We start from the raw sequence: 17448 nt of genomic DNA on the forward strand, positions 1-17448 counted from the left end.
ACAGGTACGGATTTCAGTTTGGGGCTAGAGATAGACAGTGGTAGTTGTCGCATTACAATGGGAATGTTTCAATGCCACAGTACACTTAAAAATGGTAAAAACAGTACATTTTATGTTATGTATATCTTACTGCAATTAAGATGATGATGACAATGATGAAGATGATGATAAGAAGAGGATGATGAAGAAAACCTTTGTGGTTATTTGGCCCTAAAAGAGAGCTTTTCATGCGATGTGTTTGAACCAACATATTTCAGGCAGGTTTAAGCCCATCACTCTTGAGAGGCTTGGTTTATGGGAAGCAGCCGAGGAATTGCAATCTGGTTTAAGCATTTCAGGAAATCAGCTAAAACTTGAGAGATGGTACATCTAGAAATCATTTGGACTAAAAAGTATATACCCCTACAATTCAGAGTGAACTCTACATATAAGATTTGTACTATGCCTGAATGCCTGCAATACTCTTTTCTGAGTCTAACAACCTTAGAGATTCAATTTGACAGTGGATCAGGAGTAAAGTCAATAATAGGAATAAAAGTTGGGAAAATGTACCTTCTCTGATGGAAGATACAGGAAAGAGAAAAGAAATCCCTGTGATTATAGCAAAGCACATCCATCTTTCAGAATTACATTGAAAACTTTTCTCTGCCCCTAACGCTCTTCTTGGCCACACATGGCTATGACTGCTTTTCATTGACGCACTGGAAATGCAGGCTCCTCTGAATCTAACTCTTAATGCCATCAACCAAGCACAAGAGGTGACGTCATGGAAACGGCTCCTATTTGCGTAGCATTAGTCCACGGATTACTTGGGTATCATCCTTGCAAGAGTCAAACTGATACAGAGCTGCATCACCTACTACAAGCTGAGTCATGATTTCTCAGCCAAAGGAAAATGATACCACTTCATCCCATATTTCTGCAGAGAATAGAAGATACCGCCAAAGAGAAATATATGAAAGATGTTTAGAAACATTTGGGGTGAGGGAGCACACCAGACTTTTAAATACTTAAAGCCAGTGATGGGGGGGACCCCTGATCCGTGGCACCTGCAGACTTCTGTAGTGTAACACTTCCACCAGGGCCGATTTCCAGCTAGCAACAGGATGCCAAACTGCTCCCCAAATTCCTGAACACTTAGCACCGGCTCATGAGAGCCGGTGCACGCTGGCTCCACTATACACTAGCTGAGGTCAGATTTCTTCCACCTACCAAGATCAGTAAACCCCACTTCATATCCCAAATAAATCCAAGAAACTTAAGCCCTTCATTATTTTTAGCTATCTGTTCACCCTCCACGTCTTTCCTTCTAGACTGGCATCTGGAACAAACCTTGGGAAAGCCAATACTATATGGCAGGGGTGGGGAACATCTTGCCTACAGGCCGTTGGTCTGGCCCTGCCAAGGTAACCACAGGCAGGACTGGCAATGCAGTCCATCTAATAGCAGACTAATTTTTTCAGTTGATCATTTTGTATGGCCCATGAATGATGTTACAAATACCCAAATGGCATTGGCAGAATAAAAGTTCCCTACCCCTGCTATAGAGGAGGTGCTCTTTGAACACACTCAGATCACACTAGCCTTTCTGTACCGTGAATCTCTAAAGCACTTGTGGATTTCTATCCTCTCCTTTGATGCCACAGGATAGGGCTGGCTCTGGGAGGGCAGGATACATTCCCTTGGCACTGAGCACAGCAGGGAGCCCACCACAGAGTGTGTGGAATGAAATCTGCTGACTTTATTGGCTAGGCTGGCATCTGTCCAGTCCCACACCGTGAGCAAGGCTCCCCAGCTTCGATCTGCCGTGCGTCTCAAGAGGATGTATAGTGTGATGATTCCACGGGGCACTCACTAGTGCACATGCCAAGCATTCACAAAAGAGGGAGGGAACTATTATGTGCTGAACTAAAATTCCTGCCAGCCCCAGCAGCCAGATCTAGGTTGCTCACATCATCCCTCTGTAAAAGGAACCAGAAGTCTTTGGGGGAATGCCTGAATCCAAGTCTGAGGCAGGGAAGGACCAAGATGAGCCCGGAGCACTGTGCAGTGCCAGACCTAAGGAAACACTGAATAAGTGAACCAGTAAATACGCTGGAGTGATGCAGCAGGGGCAGGCATGTGAAAGGAACACAGGAGACAGCAGTCCCGGTATCCTGAAAGGGTTGCCAGCGGCCAATCCCAGAACAACTGGAGCAACAAAATAAAGGAGTCCAAACTTTGGGATGATGAGAGCTTTCAAGAGTTTGTGGACAATGGAACTGTAAGCTAAGTTTATTTTGCTGCAAAGTAAATTTGAAAGCCATGCACAGTTTTTTTCATAAAATACATTTTAATGCATGTTTTGAGGATTCCTAATATGCATGGATTTCAAAACTTCTTGACCCAAACTAAACTTATCTTTTAATTTTATTTTCCACAAACATATCTAAGGGCCCTTGTATAACCTTAAATGCAAAATTGAAGTAGGGTCTTGTCCGATTTCAAAATAACACCCATGTGTTTATACTGATACAAATAAATGACTGAATACACACATACAAAAATGGGAGAGTACACAAATCTTCTGTGCAGAAGGATTCCAAAGATTTCATGTAGACATTCTCTTCCCCTTTTTTTTTCTTTTTAAACTTTTTTTTTGGACAGGCAGTGAGATTGGGGTAGGGGCAGAGAGAACACACAAGAGTCCCCAAATGCCCACAATGGCTAGAGCAGGGCCAGGACAAAGCCAGGAGCTGGGAACACAACTCAGGTACTCCACATGGTGGCAGGAACCCAACCACTACGACCCCTTCCAAGGGTGTGCATTTACAAGAAGCTGGAATGGGGAACAGAGTCAGGACTTGAACCCAGGCATTCAAATATGGGCATGCATTTTTTTTTTTAAATTTGACAGGTAGTTATAGACTGTGAGAGAGAGAGAGAGACAGAGACAGAGAGTAAGGTTTTCCTTCCACTGGTTCACTCCCCAAATGGCCGCCATGGCCAGCGCTGAGCAGATCCGAAGCCATGAGCCAGGTGCTTCCTCCTGGTCTCCCATGTGGGTGCAGGGGCCCAAGCACCTTGGCTATCCTCCACTGCCCTCCCGGGCCACAACAGAGAGCTGGACTGGAAGAGGAGCAACCGGGACTAGAACTGATGCCCATATGGGATGCCAGCGCCACAGGCAGAGGATTAACCAAGTGAGCCACAGCACCAGCCCCAGGGATGCATCTTAACCATTGAAGCAAATGACTGCTCCTCTCCCCCACTTCTAAAGTATGGGTTAAATACAGCAATTCCCTTCCAAAGAATAGTACAGAATAGAAAGGGTATGTGCATGGAGTTGGGGTTGGAGAAGAGAGAAAACTCTAAATCCATCAACTCCGACAAATGCTGCTGCAGCCAGGTGAGCAACTTCAGACCCAGCAGGGCTAAGTCCCCATTGGCAGCACGTATCCTTGATACGCAATGCTGTGGTAAACATTCAGTTACAAAGTTGGTGGAACAGACATCACTAATTTTCTAGGCTGCCCTCCGTGTGTGTTTTTATCATCCTAAGAAAAGCATCAGGGAAACCCCACAAGGAGGACGCTCCACACCACCAGCTGACCTGAATTCCTCAAGTGTCAAGGTCACCAAAGGCAAGTTTGAGAAACTTTCACATTCTGGAGATGACCAGGATATGACGATAAATGCAGTGAGGTGTCCTGGATGGGAGCCTTTAGCAGGAAAAAGACATCAGCACCAGAGCTAAGGAAACTGGAAGGAAATGTGGACTTAGGTTAATAAGAGTTTTAAAATTCCTGCCTGGCACCCTGGTGATTTACATGCATTATTTTGCTTAATCCCCACAATGCTGTTCAATGGTTGCATTCTCATTTTAGAGATGAGGACAATAGTATCTCTATAGCTTCTTTGCCCAAGATAACAGAGCTGGTAATTGGCAGAATTCAAGTTGAAACTCACATTGAATTGTTCTCAGGACTAGAGGAGTCTGAACTCATTCATCCTCTCCCATCTACAAGTGAGCATTATTATTCCCCTCTCCCCTCTATCCCTCCATCTCCCGTTTAAAGGGAAAGAAACTGAGGCAGGAGGGTAAATGAGCTATCCAGGGCCTCACACCTGACTGACAGCAGAGCTAGGTCTGGAGCCCAAGGGCCTGGCTGCAAAACTCACACCTACCCCTAAGCTGTCCCGTCCCTGAACCACTAAGAAACAAGTGATCCGCTGTTTCTCTGTTCTCCCCAGTTACATCGCTTCCCTAGGTTTTGGGCATTACACAGTCTCTCAGCACAGCAGCCTCTAGGGATTGAGGTAGGGACAGAGATTGACTGGGAAGGAGCATGAGGGAACTTGGAGTGAGGATGATGAGTGGGTCGGGACACTAACATATATTTGACTGTATATGAATTTTCCCTAAAAATAATACAGGTATATAAAAACAAATACAAGTATATATCCCCTATCTGAGAGTCATGGGACCAGAAGTGTTTCAGGTCTGAGATTACTTAGGGTTTTGCAGTATTTGCATATATGTTTCGAGACTGCTTGGGGATGGGACCCAAATCTGAACATGAACCTCATTTATGTTTCACATAGGCATAGGCTTATACAACGTTTTTAGTGCACCTGCGTGTTTGACTGTGGCTCATCCACATGCAGTCAGGTGCAGAATTTTCCACCTGTACCATCATGCCTGTACTTGAAAAGTTTTGGATTTTGGGGCTTTTCAGACTTCAGAATTTGGATTAGGGATGCTCCAGTTGTACTGGGTAATGATACACATTAGCTTTCATCAAAATGCACTGCCTAATAACAGGGCTGTGGACAGGCACTGTGGTACAATAGGCCTCCTGAAACTCTGACAGTCCATATGGATGCCAGTTGGGGTCCTGGCTGCTCCACCTCCAACCAGGCTCCCTGCTAATATGCCTGGCAAAGCAGTAGAAGACAGACCAATTCCTTGGGCCCCTGCGCCCATGTGGGAGACACTGATGGAGTCCCAGTCCCCTGGCTTTGGTCTGGCCCAGCCCCTGCTGTTGCAGCCAACTGGGGAATGAGCCAGTAGATGGAAGATCTCTCTCTCTTTTTCAAATAAATACATCTTTAAAAAAATAAGAGGGCACAATGGAGGGAGATATGCTATGAAATAACACAAATATGGCTAAACATTAATGCAAACAAAACCCAGGCCACAGGTCTACAAGTATTCACCATGCAACTCTTTCAACTTCTCTGTGGTTTGAAGTTTTTGGCCATTCAATAGGGAAACGTCTCTCATGAATACTTGTCACAACCATCATAAATGGGTGTCTGATAGACACCTGTGTGTAACGCTTTTTTTTTTTTTTTTGGCATCTTATTTAACAAAAATGAGGTCCCAGATCTCTCCTTCTAACCTCTATCACAGAGAACATCACCCTCAGCAGTGCAAAAACATTTTGCCAATGCATTTCAATTAGGCAATTAAGAAATAAACAGCAGGCCAAAGTTTATTACTTAGCAAAGCGCCACATAGGATGTGAGATCCAGACTCCACAGAACTTTACATTCCACACGGAGTCCCCGGTCATTTCTGCGGCTTGGGCAGATTTCAACACTGGTCCTTTTCACAATCAAAAACACATCGCTATTGCCCCAGTCAATAAACACCTCAGACGGCACATTTATAATACATCTATTTCTTTTATAATTTCCATGAACTTGGTTGTTTACCTTCAATTCTTTCTTGGCCTTAGCTATTTTAGGACTTTCTGCTTATATGAAGTCTTTCTTGGACAGAGAACTAATTCAATGACTTAGGAAAAAACCTGCCTTTTGTGATTCGGTTATCAGATTCTTTTTTTTTAAAGATTGATTTTATTTATTTGAAAGGCAGAGTAAGAGAAAGAGACAGAGAGAGAGAAAGAGATCTTCTATCCACTGGTTCACTCCCAAATGGCTGCAACAGCTACAATGTCTGGGGCTGGTCCCAGCTTGGGCCAGACCAAAGCCAGGAGCCAGGAACTAGGAACTCTACCCTAGTCTCCCATGTAAACGGCAAGGGCCCAGGTACTTGGGTCATCATTGGCTGCTTTCCCCAGGTGCATCAGCAGGGAGCCAGATTGGAAGTGGAGCAGCCAGGACTTGAACCAGCACTCATACGGGCCCCTGATACCTTTGTGGGAGACCCAAATGGAGCCCCTGGCTCCTGGCTTTGGACTGGCTCAGTCTCTGCTCTTGCTGCCAACTGAACCAGTAGATGTAAGATCTTTCTCTATTTCTCCCAGTCACTGTGCCTTTCCAATAAATAAATCTTTAAAAAAAAGAGAAGTTAAATCTATTCCCAAGCATTTTAAGTATGCACCAATCCTGAATTCAGATGCTTGACAAATCCACTAGCACTAGCAAATGTGACACCTGTCTTCCCTGCTACTCCACTCAGCAAGTGGATGGCTGTGCCAGCTGCCACCAGATCAAAGTGCTCGAGTTGTGTCCACATGACACCATCAAGGGCAAGAGCCCACCCTGCTGACCCTCAGGCAAGGGTTCTAGTCTAGTGCATAAGCAGCTACATGTAAGAAATGATTTTGCAGTCAGAAAGACTAGACACAGGCAAAAGCGGACTTTTGTTTTCGGCAGAAGACAGTCTCACATCTCAGGAATGGTGTGTGGGTTGCTCATCACAGTGTCCCAGCCGGATAATGGCTGGTTTGGTGACAACTTGTCAGGTTAGCACATTTGGTGAAAGGCTTCTACCTGTACCAGGAAATCTGCCCAATGTGGACAAGAATTCACTTTCTCTCTTTGTCCTCAAGGCACTGACACCTGACAGTGAAAGGCTGGGTCTGGAGCCAAAGCATGGATTTCAATGACCTTGGACAAATTACTCAGCCTCAGTGTACACAGATACAAAATATGCACGTATGGGTATGAGGGTTAAATGGTTACAATCGAATGGTTAGAATAGCACTGGCACACAGTAAGTGCGATACAAGCATTGGTTATTGTTGACAAACATTAAACGAGCTGATTGCTACCCAATGATTCCCAAACAATTATTCCAACTTATTCTCTTTACACTTCTTTCCACCCCACTACCCTTCACTCAAAGTCTGTGCAGGTGAGACTCCCCACTTAGTCCACTGTCCATGCAGCCAGGTCAGCAACAGCAGGGATGTTGGCGGATGGTTTACATTTGATCTGATCAACATGTGACTGACTGTTCCTAACCCCAACTACGCACCCCACTTCTCCTTTTTAACAAGGGTTTTTCACATGCAGATTTTATCATCATGCTTATTTCCTCTCTTCTCTTGTATTAAAAATCTTTTCCTCTTTAGCTCTGTCCCACTTCACCGTTAAATTAAAAGAAAGAAAGAAAGAAAGAAACCAGCCAACTAGCTCAGAGAGTATTTTGCTCTGAACTTCACACTGACAATATTATACACAGTCATGGCAGTTTAACAGAGAATTGGCATCTAATGAGAAAAGATGAGAGGAACACAGATAAAGGAACTCTTCAAAATCAGCCCCAAGACCTGGACAGCCTCACAGCTTATTAATATAGAGCCTCACGCCAAGAGGCATGTGATCTGCTTGCAGTCATTTCTTTAAGGCTACTAGTCACCCTCACACTGATGTGCCTTTACCCAAGGACGTGCAGTAACCAGGGATCCACCTGAGTGGCTTAGTCATCTGATGGGCCTCAAGGTCACCGACGTGAGTAACCCGATGAGAATGACCTCATTCACCCACTATAAAACAGTTATGTCACCGATCGATACAGGAGGCCTCTGCACAACATCAACAACGCCTTCTCGAGGGAGCACCTTGCACACATCAGAAACAAATTACAGCCTTAAAGGCGGATGACACACAGAAGACAAGGATTCTTTCTGCAAAGCAAAGCCTTTGTTCAGGCTGAGCAGTGCCAATCCAACCTGGAGAAAGGGGAGGAAGAAGGGAGGGGAGAGGAAGGGAAGAAGGGAGAAAGGGAGAGAGGACCATGCAACAGAGACAAGGATACTGCTTAAGAGTCTTTTCCTTTCAATAAAAGTAAAGGTGGATTAAGACAAAACGGTTTTCAGAATGGACCACACAGCAAACCTAACTGTATCTTATATGCAACAGACACATCCAAGAAAAAAGATTTGGAAAGTCTGAGAGCTAAATACACACCCAGGAAATACGAACAAAACAGAGCAGGGTTGAATGTATTCATATCACATAATGTGGAATTCAAGACAAAGGTCATAAGATGAAGAAAGAGGGATATATTATTATGTAAGGGGTAGAATTCAGTGAAGAAAACATTTACAAATAGCTGTATACCAAATAATAAGGCAGCCACATTATTTTACATTTTATTTTGCTTGCTTATTTTAAACCTTCACATATAGGAGAAAACATGTATTTGTCTTTCTGTGTCTGGCTTATTTCACGTAGCATAATGATCTCCAATTCCATCCATTGTACTGCATTCTTTTTTCTTGATAGGATGTTTCTCTTGTCTTTCCACCAGCATGTAGGAGGTAACGTGTCTGGACTCACTGTGTACAGCACCGATTTCCCCATGCATTGGTGACATAACCATTAATGAGTGTTATAATGCACTTACTATGTGTAACTGTAAACTGAGTTGACCGGCCGGCAACCTACTGAGAAAGGTTCTGGTCATTACTCTCATGGTGTGCATGGGAACGCAAAGTCCCAAGGAGGTTACGTTAGGTACCTGAGGTCACACTGATAAGTAGCTGGAGTTGAGGAGTGGTAAAGCCTGGTGCAGCAAAGGCTTTGCTAGAGATGCCCATATTACATATTCAAGTGCCTGGTTCAAATCCTGACTCTACTTCTAATTCTGGCTTCCTGCTAACATGTACCCTGGGAAACAGCGATGATACCTCAAGTGGTTAGGCCTCTGCCACCTATGTGGGAGATCTAGATGAAGTTCGGGCTCCTGACTTCAGCCTGGCCCACCCCTGGCTAACGTGGGCATTCGGAGAAAGAATCAGTAGATGGATAGTCTTTCTATGTCTTTCCAATAAAATGAAAATAAATTTAAAAACTTTTTTTTTTTTGTTAAAAAACGGCAGTTGGAATTGGGATTCCACCCAAGGAGTTAGGCCGTTGCATCACCATATAGCGGCAGCAGCAATACTGTGTGACATTTGTGTGGTGCCTTCCAGCCTACACCATACTCACGCAGCCTTTATTCCTCTTAGAATACTCAGAAATGTCTTGGCCAACCTTCCTTCCACGAGGAAGTGTGCTACAGAAGCCTGTGGAATGAAGGGATGCGTACCTGACAGATCAATCCTTAAAGCTTCTGTGAAAGATGCTGAGAACATAGTCATCACGGGCTCTGCTTTCAGGGAAGAAAGTCAGGTTCAAGGAAATCCCATGACTCGTCTAAGGTCATGTTGCTTTGAATAGGAGCCCACCCATGACTTCCCAGTGGCTTAAAGGTTTTTTTTTTTTTAACCACAAAATCTTTTTTTTTTTTTTTGCAAAGAAAATCTTTACCATGACCCCCAAATACAATAGAGCTAAGGGAGGAGCTGCTCAGGCCCACAGAGGCTGAGGGTAGCCCACAGCCCTGAGATTTTGGTGGGGAGTCTGTGGAGCTCATGGAATGCTCCTGGCAACCCACTACACCATACACCACCACCACGATGCCTGGCCTGGAGCCACAGGCAGGAGCAGAGGCAGCCTCCTAGACAGCCAAGGAAGGCACCCAATCACTGCCTTCCAGGCCCTACAGGAGGAGGCAGAGGTCAGAGGACATGCCTTCCCCTTCCTGTCCATTGAGGGCAATCACCCTCCGCCTCTCTCCCCACGCATCAACTCCTGTTTCTTTCTCTGGTGCTGATCTACACCTGTTCTTTCTCCAGCTCTGGGGTTTTTCCTGACTGAGTCTCAGAAACGGGGCAATCTCCGGGGACCGACTTGTTCATCAACCGCCAGGGTGGAAGAAGCGGAAGCAGATGCAGGGGCAGTGCATGCTGCTCCTTGGGTCTGGTCACCTTGAGCAAATCTGGGGCTGTTCCATGGGGCAGACTTCATTGCACAGCGGCAGAAGAGCTGGTCAGGGAGAGGGAGCAATCCTGCAAGGCAGTGCCGCAATTAGATCTGTCTCCTGACGCTGCCGCATCCCAGCAGGCAGAAAGCCCCGGGTGTTCCAGAACGGAGGAGGGACCTCCAGCAGCCCAGCCTCCTCACTTAACAACCAGGAAACTGTGTTTCACTCACATAAGGCAACTTGGCCAAAGCTATGCAGTGACACAGCTGAAACCAGGGATATTTCTAACACCTTCTCCTGAGCACCCCAAATCCCAAGGAGAGAAGCGAGGACATGACCTACAGAAGGAGCCAAAGGATGGCGTGTGATGGCAATGGCGTGAGACAGTGAAAGGCGCAGGTTGTTACTGGGCTCTAAGCGCGTCTGTGTAGAACAAGGTCTTCTGCTGGGTAGACCTACCATCTGCAATTACTAGCATGCGGGCCAAGGGCTTCAAGGCCCGACAAGGCAAGATGCAACGTGCACAGACGTTGGAAACAGATAACCTTTCCTCCACGGCCTGCGTCGCTCTGGAAGATGCAGGGTGAGTGAGGGAAAGACAGGTGGTGCACCCAGGCTCCCACAGGGCTCCGTGAAGCCCTGCGCGCCCTCATTAGCAGTCGCATTCTACACTCACACCTTGCTTATGTCAGGGTTCTCTCTTGAAGGGAAGCATGAGAGCCCCCAAACCCCTAATGCTTCCAGGTGGGAGCTGCTCCTTGTCCTGTTCTAGGTGAGCCCAAGGCCACTTTAAATACAAACCAGCACTAAGAAAAGCCACTAAAGACTCCACAATCATGCATCTGACACCTTCCAAACACTAAACTAGGGACATCTGTGGGGAACTGAGCGCACTCCTTACAGAGTGGGGCAGGAAGGGGAGCAGGAAAGCTAAGATCTCTGGGAAGGGCGGGACTTCCTGTTCGGGAAAGGAACAAAGCACACAGTGTGAGGCTCTGGCCTCAGTTCTGCTCCGGCCACCACCTCCTTCTTCAGGGGAGGCATCTGTGGTCGATGGACCACTCGTCCTGATGAAATGGAATTTATGGTGCCTCTTCCCATGAAAGAGAAATTGATACCATGACCTAGACGTTTACAAGCAAAAGTACTGTTTTCAATTCTTTCCCTTTGGGGATAAGATAAGTTTTCATTTTTCCTTTGTATGCATGAGGGGGCTCTTCAGAAAGTTCATGAAAAAGGAGCATTGTGAAAAAAAACTATGCATGGTTTTCAAGGTCTCTAATTTTTTTAAAAGATTTATTTATTTGAAAGTATAACAGACAAGGAGAGGGGGAGAGACAGAGAAGCAGAGGGGCAGATCAGCCATCCACCGCTTCCCTCACCCAATGGCCAGACCCAGGAGCCAGAAACTCCCTCTGGGTCTCCCATGTGGGTGGCAGAGGTCTAAGTACTTGGGTTTTCACCTGATGCTTTCCCTGGCCCCTGAGCAGGGAGCAGGGTCTGGAGTGGAACAGCCGGGACTCAAACAGGAGCTCTGTTTAACCCACTGTGCCACACAACACCGATCCCCCAAGATTTCTTGCCTTGAATCTCATTTTTCCATGAACTCACTGAACTCCCCTACCATTTTTAGAATCCTAAACTGTTTAATCGAAACCCTTCATCAACTTGCAAACACGCTAACACTAGGCCACCTGAGACCCCTTGTGCCCACAGAGAAAGAGGATCAGTTTCCCCATGAATTGAATGCCTACACGTGCCTCCAACCAGGGCATATGTGACAGATTTTATCCAGTAATTCTGTTTTCATGTGTTCTAACCACTAGCATCTCAGCGATTTTCTAAAAAAAGAGTGAGAGCGTGGTCAGAGCTCAGAGGAATGTGGATGTTTCAAGCATTACTACTTGATGCTTTTAGAGCTTCATGCCCGAGTTAAGGACGAGCACTTAGAAATTAACTCTAACCTCAGCGTTCGGGGCTAGAAGCCAGCGACTTCCCACAGGGTCACTAAAGATGCTGTTTCCTAGCCGGACTTGGTCTGGGCGTGCGTAAGAGTCTTGCACCGAAAGGAACGGAGGATTCACCCTGAGCCTACAGACTCAAACAAACGTGGCATGTGAAAATACAACAAAACAGAATGACCTTGCCAACAATCTCTTCTCCCTACTGATTCTGAAACATTCAAGATTAGAGGAACATCAGGGTATCGGATGACTAGTGAGAAAATTCCAGTCCTGGGCGTGCCATCCTGAGCGAATCACAGAACCTCTCTGGGGCTCAGCTTCCAAATCAGTAAAATCAGGGAGCTAAAGGATTTTTCTCAAGTCTTCTGCACTCTCCAAGCTTCTGGTTCCATGCTCCTCGGCTTCCCCTTTGCCAGCCACGACTGAGTGTGTGAGGAAGGTTGTGCTTTTGACCCCGGAGGAATGTGACAGCAGCCTCCCTTGCATTGTTCCCACAGTAACCAGAGCCAGCTGGCCAAGTTACGGTTGCAGGATTTCTCACCAAGGGAGACTGTGCTCGGAGGACTTCTTCCTTGCTTGGGCCTTTGTCTGCAGGTTAGCATATTCCTGGGCTCACAAGGACAAGTCCAAGATCTTTCCTAAATAACTCTGGGACTTAGAATTTGCAGTGTAGCCACAGTCGCTTGAGATGCCCTCTAGAGGGCCAGATGGAGGCTTCAGGTATGACTTCAGTTCTCTAAGAACCTTCCTGGGGATGCTATGGGACCCCATGTCATCTACAGAAAGCAGGTGTTTTGCAAGCATATTGGCAAGTTACTGGGATTCAAGTTGGGGTGGAAATGACAGAGAGCTGCGTGAGCTGCGATGGGCAAGCATGAAGTTCCCCGGACACGATGGCAATGACAATGAAAGGTTTCCTTTTTGCCTGCAGCTTGCATCTGAGATCCTAATAAGGGAGGACCACTGGAAAGCATTACCATTATTTTTAGCTTTTCTAAGGGAGGGAGTTTTTGAAAGGACAAAATGGAAAGGAATTTAGGGCAAGGGTGTGTGTGGTTGGGGGGGCGTGGTGTGGAAGGAGGAGAAAAGATTAGGAAAAAGAAGGAATTTGGGGGCAGATAAGCAGCTTCCTCCCCCTTTCTTGATACATGAAGGCAGCTGGGCTTCCAGACCTATAACACCGTCCAGGTCTTCAGGTCTACATAGCAACAGATAAGGGAGTTGTGGGAAGCAAATGTGCACTTCATGTTGCGAGATTCCTCAACTACCATTCTTCAAACGCTGCAGAGGCGTCAACTCATTGAAGCCTTTTTGAAAAAGAGCTTGGGAATGCATGTTTGATTTGAATGCAGCTTTAACTTTCATAGTCCCCAAAGAAACCTGCTCTTTGGATCTGCAGTAATCAGGAACGCCTGAGATTAATGGGAGATGAGAGAGTTCCTCCCACATGGCCTTTCTAGGTTAAAGCAAAAAGCGGAGGTCTTGAGAGTATAAATTAGTACAGTCATTACAGAAAATAGCACAGAGGTTTCTCAAAAAATTGAAAATAGAGGGGCTGGAGTTGTGATGCATGTTAGGACACCACTTGTGATGCTGGCATTCCACACTGGAGTGCCCGTTCGAGTCCTGGATGCTGTGTTTCTGATCCATCTCCCTGATAATGCACCTAGGAAGACAAATGAAGATGGCCCAAGTACAAGGGCCCCAGCCACCCATGTGGAAGACCTGGATGGAGTTCCTGGCTCCTGGCTTTGGCCTGGCACAACACTGGCCATTGCAGCCATTTGGGGAGTGAACCAGTAGATGGAAGAACTCTCTGTCTCTTCCTCTTTGTCCATCTGTCTGTCTGTCTCTCTCTGTGTCACTCTGTTGTTCAAATGCATACATAAATCTTTTATTAAAATTAAGAATATGGGGCCAGCATAGTGGGTAAAACTGCCATCTATGCTGTCAGCATCCCATATTGATGCCAGTTCAAGTTCTGGCTGTTCTACTTCTGATCCAGTCTCATGCTAATATGCCTAGGAAAGCAGAAGATGGCCAAAGTCCTTGGGCCCCTGCTCCTACATGGGAGACCTGGAATAAGCTCCTGACTCCTGGCTTCAGAGAGCCCCTGCTCTGCCCACTGCAGCCATTTAGGGAGTGAACCAGCAAACAGAAGACCTCTGTCTCTGACTCTGCCTTCTGTGACTCTGCCTTTCAAATACATAAATCTTTTTTAAAAATTGAGAGTATGATCCAGCAGTTCTTCTCCTGGGTATAGGTATACCCAAGGGAAATGAAATCAGTCTAAGAAACATCTCCACTCCCATGTTTACTGCAGTGCTCTGTTCACAACAGTCAAGAAATGGAGACAACCTAAATATCTATCCAGTGGAGAATGGACAGGAAAATGTGGTTTACACACACAACAGAATGCTACTCAGCTATCAAAAGGATTGAGTCCTGTCAATTTCACTAACATGGGTGTAACTAGAGGGTATTATGGGGGATGAAATATGCCAAGCACAGCAAGAGAAAAATACTGCAGGACCTCACTCCTATGTGGAATCCAGAAGAGCTGATCTCACAGAAAATGGGAGTAGAACAAGGGGTGACCAGAGGCTGGGCAGAGGGGAGGGGGTTGATGGGTGCTAAATGACAGTTGGGGAAGTAAGTTCCTGATGTCTGCTTCTCTGTAGGTGACTTCATGTGAACAATAATGTAATTTTTCCAAATGTATTTCCAATAATGTAATTTTTTCCAAAAAGCTAGAAGAAAGGATTTTTAATGTTTCCACCAAAGAGAGAAGATCAATGTTTGAGGCAGTGGCTATGCTTACCCTGATTTGAACATTATACAATGATACATGCATTGAAACATCACATGGTACCCATTAAATATGTACAATCTTTCTGTGTCAGTTAAAAACGAATGTCAAAGACGGTCACATACAAAATCGAACAGAGGTGGTAGCTTTGGGGGAGACCGTCGTTTGAGCTCAAAGCATAATGTTTTTAAGGAGGAGGATTTCTTTTCTTTTTGGCAACAGTGAGTAAAAAAAAAAAAAAGTCTCCTTAATGAGCTGCCAAAGCCAAAGCACGCATGCTTCGCTTCAGGGCCCGGTAACTGTTGGAACCCCAAGTTCAAATGCCATCTGGTGCATCAGGGCCCTTATAAAACACAAGTCACTCCACCACAAACCTCTCTGCCTGCTAGAGTTTTTACAGCAAGATTGCATAATATTCAAGTCAACAACCTTATGGCACAGTGGACACAGGCCTGCAGCTAGCAAGAGAATGCTAGAATTAGTTTCTCAGCTCCAAACCAGGGCCCAAAGGGATTTGTGCTATGGAAGAGTTGCTGTGTTTTGTTTAATGGAACTAAATTTGTGCCCATTTACATCGTGAGCAGGTGGCACTGGGTAGCAAAGAAAGGCCTGAAAATATTCACATTTAGTGAATGCAGTTGTATGTATAATTAGCTGAGATTTATTTTAAAGTACTCTAATCTTTTGTACTCTTTTCTACAATTCAAACTGGTAAGGAATAGAGAGCAGCTTTTGAATATATTATGAAAGCACAGCCATCGTATTATCTGTTAAGAAACAAAAAATGGGGAAGGCGTCGCAAAGTCTCTAATAGTATATGTATTAGGATCAGACTGAAGAAAGGGGCTTGCTTGCTTTCAGTAGAACGAGTTTGTTGTTGCTGCTGCTGAAAAAAGAGCGAGCTAAACAGCAGCCTAGAGTAGCAGAGATGAGAAGTCAAAGCATCCATTTGTAAAACACAAATTTTTTTCACGGAGAATTTCAAACACGCACAGAAGACTTACAACAGAACACCAAATATTCATCACCCAGCATCAATAATTATCAACTTATGGTGTGACTGTCTCCAAGCACATCCCAAAGCTATCATTCAATCCCTAAATATTCCAGTGGGAAGCACAGACATTCCAAGCTCCTTCATTTTCCCAAGTTCCTGAGAAGTCAGATGACTCAAGGCCATGCTGTGAGGGCTGAGGGCTGGAGCTCAGGTCTCCTCGCTGGGGCTCAAGTGTCCTCCCGTGTCCTCCCCCTTGTCCTGACCACCCCTCCCATTGTTCACAACTGAGCCCTGAGTCGCAATAATATCAGCACAGAAAAGAAAGGATTATTGATAGGAAGTTAGGCAATTCTTAATTTTAATCTCAGTTTTGCCATTTTTCTGAGTTGTAGTTGTCCCAACTATTTAGTAAGGACATGAAATTGCCACTATCGGCTCTGATTCCTTAGAATTCTAAGAATAGTTGACTTTCAACTTGCAATGGTTATTTTTAATGTGCTTTCATGGAGTTTGGGAGAAGTTTCTAGAAGCCATAAAGCTTTGAAGATGAGCAGCCCTCTGAGAGGTGAGGTGTCCTATGTTAGTTGGTAGAGGGCAGTGTACATAATTACTACAGAACTGTACTCACAGCATTTCCATGACAAGTGTATTTATTTGTCGATATCAATTAGGACCAACTATTTCAACATGTTGAAATGCCAGTTTCTGTGAAAAACAAATGCTTCATAAATATAAATCAACATTTCCCAACGAGGAAGGAGGTAGCCCTTCCCCCTTGTGGAGTTCTACCACCTGTCAGACAAAGCACAGGCCAGTCCAAGGGAAGTGAAGAGGAAAGCAAAACATTCCCTTCTCTCTCCCAGTCTAGAGGAAGCCCTAACCCAGGGAGACTCGCAGCAGAACAGCAAATATTCCCGAGAAAGCATCCAGCAAAATCACAGGTGTATGAAGGGTTGGGTGGAAGTGACTGAAACATGGGGCTCAACTGCACACAGGTACAGTGACAGGGGAGAAGACAGGAGTGGTGGAATTACAATATTTAAGAGATCTCACTCTAAATCAACCCAGCACCTTGAGCTTTGGCTTTAAATGCATTTGCTGCCAAAGGGCAAACCATGGGCAATCTTGTCATGTTTCATACGTGCCACCAACACATGCAACCCATGTACAACAGCTTCACCATAAACCCAACTGCAGGCCAAGTGTCAGAGGGAAGCCGTGGACATGTGGAAACAGCCCCACCTCCCTGCATTGGTTTTCTGGAGCTGCTGGGACAAAGGACCCTAGAATGGTGGCGTCAACAGCTGAAATGTACTCTCTCTGCACTCTAGGGTGTGGAGGTCACAGATCAAGTGTCCGCAGGGCTGGGCCTTCTGAGGGTCACAGAGGTGTCAATTCCAGGCCTCTTTCTTAGCAATAATCCTTGCCTTGTGACGGCATCACTCCAGTCTGTATACGGCCTTTTCCTTGTGTGTCTGAGTCCAAATGTCCCCTTTCGCATGAGGATATTGGCCATATTGGATTAGATCCCACTCTAATCACCTCCCCTTAACTTGCTAACAGACACCAACACTGCACTTCCAAGTATGGCCACATTCGTAGAAGGGAAAGGGGGGCGGGCGGGGACACAATCCAATGCATAGCCCTGCCTCAGGCTCACCTAATTCAAGTGTATCAAGTGAAGTGGGCTGAG

The 17448-nt window shown here is 45.6% G+C and overlaps 1 protein-coding gene across 28 annotated transcripts in view; it reads right to left on the reverse strand.

Moving 5' to 3' along the window:
* ATXN1 (ataxin 1) overlaps positions 1–17448 on the reverse strand; it is a 451593-nt gene that overhangs the window by 226944 nt on the left and 207201 nt on the right. For 2 of the 28 annotated variants that reach the window (XM_089333306.1, XM_089333315.1), the window contains exon 5: positions 3593–3741. The exons of the other annotated variants lie outside the window; for them this stretch is intronic. The gene's annotated coding sequence lies outside the window, so the exon portion shown is untranslated. The remainder of the gene's footprint in view (positions 1–3592; positions 3742–17448) is intronic. 28 annotated transcript variants of the gene reach the window in all.

Source organism: Oryctolagus cuniculus, chromosome 5 (assembly GCF_051225735.1).
Source record: "Oryctolagus cuniculus isolate XC-2025 breed Fujian yellow rabbit chromosome 5, ASM5122573v1, whole genome shotgun sequence".
Classification (NCBI taxonomy): domain Eukaryota; kingdom Metazoa; phylum Chordata; class Mammalia; order Lagomorpha; family Leporidae; genus Oryctolagus; species Oryctolagus cuniculus.